Source organism: Capsicum annuum, chromosome 5 (genome assembly GCF_002878395.1).
Source record: "Capsicum annuum cultivar UCD-10X-F1 chromosome 5, UCD10Xv1.1, whole genome shotgun sequence".
NCBI classification, from domain to species: Eukaryota; Viridiplantae; Streptophyta; class Magnoliopsida; order Solanales; family Solanaceae; genus Capsicum; species Capsicum annuum.
This window is the reverse complement of record NC_061115.1, coordinates 57588073-57591493: the sequence shown is the minus strand read 5'-3', so window position 1 is coordinate 57591493 and position 3421 is coordinate 57588073. Positions and strand designations below refer to the sequence as shown.

Here is a 3421-nt window from a genome sequence, read left to right as displayed (position 1 = left end):
TTTTTCTTTAGGGAGTGAAAGTGAGTGATATTGATATAGAATAAATATGAAAGAGGGTTCGATATTATTTATCTATGTGGACATACACATAGGCTATTATTTTACAGTATATGAGCATATTTTACACATTGTGGTCTTTAAAAACGATGGGGTACGCGTTGTATTAAAATAAAAAGATTCAGAGGGATTTTAAAACAATCAGTAGTTTAGATGTTCACTTAAAACTTCCTCATTTTAGGAATATGAAAATCATACACTGGACACATAAAGGAATCTCTTTCCAACTTAGGATTAAACTCGTGCTACAAAGAACATACACTCAAACACAGCCTCACCAAGTTTAGCCTAAGACAATCAAAATCTATCTTGCGACAAGTGTCCACAACAAGGCGAATGATTTAATGTACTATTGACTTATTTTTAGGACTAGATGGGCTAGGCCCATGGTAAGCACGGCCCAACATATTAATTTACAAACAAATAGGGATGGGAAGGCAGTTAAGTTCATTAGAATAATAATTTTGTGGTCAGTACATATTTTGAAAAAAACAGCCTCAGCATAATCAACATCAGATTGTTTCATGGGTTGTTCTTCTCCATCAACTTTCACAGCATTAGTTAATGCATCCACATTAGCATTAGTGTGGTTAATATCATTTTCTTCTATGGATTCTTCTCCAGCAACTTCCACAACATCAACGGGTGCATCCACATTAGCATCAGTACAATAGCTTCAGACCTTCACTCAATTTGGGGTAGAAACCCTCAGGTCTTAAGCGCCAAGCTCCGACCACCCTGAATAAACAGATAAAGCATTGCTAAGCCGCCCAACTCTGCCATCAGAGAACTTAGTATTGGTCATCAAAATACTATAAAAATTAAATTTCATGAATATTAATCTTTCAAGGACTTCATTTTGATATTCAATAATACATAGTTGTTGAGCGCCTCCCCTAGCTTAATGTGTGCTTCAGTGTAGTTATCAACTTTTTAAGGACAAGTTGTTTGCACTTAATAAAGCCCTCATCCTGAATAGGCAAAAGTAATGAGTCAGCATAATTGTCAAAGGCCGGAACAAAGTTTAAAATCAATGCAGATACGAAATCTAATTCACCACAGTAAAATAATAAAACTTTAAGGCATGTAGCGAATTTACATCTGTATGTTATTCCAGCACACAAAGGTTACAACAGAAGCTATTCAATGCAAAAGAAAGGAATCAATCATGTGCATCCTTTAAAATTAAAATAATGAAGATCATACATTAATCTCAAAAGAGGAGCACTAGGCAATAAAATAAACCGAAGTTCACATATAATCAACCACTTATTGTTAACATAATCACAAGAAACCAAAGCACAACTCACATTACACTGTACAGAAATCAAGGGTTGCACATAAGTCTCAGAAAAGTAAAACGAACGTTGAGACCATAATGACAAGGATTTGATTAAAGTTGATAAAAGAGTGGGTCATCACGTATAACCTAACAAACTCGAGAAAATACTTACGGTTTCATCTCCTCAAAAATAAAAATTCTCACTAATCATCTAGTTTATATTATGCAGTTTCAAGCCACTGCACCCAACCATATGTTTGTTCTTTGGGTGCTTTTTAATAAATTATACCATTTATTTTGTATTTCTTATATAATTATACTTAATCTACATCGAGTTTAGTGAGTGCCGGAGCACCCCAAAATTACACGTGGGTCCACCCTGCCTGAAACATTAGTAGTATAAGTTCCATGCCAAAACCTGCTTCCAGCTCCAGACTTCTATCAAGTAAAAAACATGGAAGAGAAAAAAAGGTTCAAGCATAGATTAAAATGCTCAACAATGAATGACGTCTGTGAAAACTGTTTCATAGTTAGAATGAAAATAGCCCATAGAGAATGCTCTTCAGTTAGATTTTCTCTTTAGCTAAGTCATTAAGTAAATCTCCCTCCACTAAAAAAAGATTTATAAGAATAAGATGATAATTAATGTGACATTGAAATTTCAGCTAAATGAAAATGTAGTGTCTGCATCAAGCCCGGGAACAGTAATTCACCCCAAATACTTCCATCATGTAGTGTTATCGAAAGAAAAAATCTCTAAGGTCCTTTGAGGATTTAAGTACAAAGCAGAAATAAAGTGTGAATTTTAATGAAAAAGGTGCAACGAAAAAAGTACAAATATGTGTCTAGTCCAAGAGTGATAATTGAAAAAGAGTTGCAATAAGATATAATATCAATTGTTTAATGCCTCATTGTCCATGTAAAGAATGAATTTGAACCTTAATAATGTCACTAAAGGCACGAATTAAGCAGGCAAAGCACTCAGAACGATGTTAGAGCCGTGCTTAGACAACACTAAATAGCAGTTGCAAGCCATATTGATGTACATTGGAAACTAGTCTCCAATCTCTACAACTTGAAACAATAATTACTATCGAAACACAAATTCATTTTAAAATAAACTCAAATTTGTTAATAAAAAGCAAGCATCAACAATTGATATAACAAGAGACCAAAAATTTATTGACATAAGATAACAACTAAGAGAGTATACATATATATAACCTGCTTTCCCATGATTCATAGTGCTCTCTCTCTCTCAACATCTCCTTCTCCCTCTCTCGCTTAATCCTCGAGCGACTTCAGCTCCTCCTCTCCTTCTCCCTCTCTCTGTCTCTATTCGATTCTCATTACCTACTTTGATGCCTCGACGACGTTTCCCTTTCCCTTTCCTTATCCCTATCTCTCTCCTTATCCTTCTCTCTTTCACCCTCGCCGCGAGACTTTTTGCTGCTCCAACGGGATCTCTATTCTCCTCCTCAGCATACTCCTCACTTCCATCTCTCCCCTTTTGATGTTTCTCATTCTCAGCGCTGCTACTGTTATTCTCTTTGTCTATGCTTTTTGCCGAAGTTCCGTTTGCCTCTTCCACTATTTTCTTCAGATAATCATACTTATTGATGTCCATTTTTCAGTGACGCACGGTCCATGGCTTGGTGTTCCGTCGGTGAAATAAAAAGAAATTAGGAACATGCAAGTATAAAATATTACAATAAAACTAATCATAAATTAGAAACTACATAATAAAAGAAGTGGACACAAAAAAAATAGGGAAACACAAATGAATTTAAGCAACAAAATAAAACGTACCTTAAGGGGTTATAAAATCTTCTGAATTATTGAAATGACAATTCACCTTAAAAAAACGGATCAATTTCAAGAAATTAGGGTCATGAAAATGAGATTCGAGAAGAGATAGATAGGGGCAAGTTAAGAAGAAGTGAGATCAATTCTAAAAATTCCATACCAGCAATTACTTATTTGGATTTCTACTTCGCCTCTCTCCTCTGCTCCGTAACTCTTCTTTTCTTTTCCTTGTGCTTTTCTTTTGTGTGGTTCTTTCTCTCTAATACATCCGTGAGT

General features: G+C 35.0%; 1 long non-coding RNA gene across 1 annotated transcript; it reads right to left on the bottom strand.

The window, feature by feature from the left end:
* Positions 1-265: 265 nt before the first annotated feature.
* LOC107870747 lies at positions 266-3421 on the bottom strand. The gene is made up of 4 exons (XR_007055756.1): positions 3306-3421; positions 3149-3194; positions 2564-2990; positions 266-1028 (listed from the first exon to the last, which is right to left on the bottom strand). It is a non-coding gene; the product is annotated as an uncharacterized LOC107870747 (long non-coding RNA).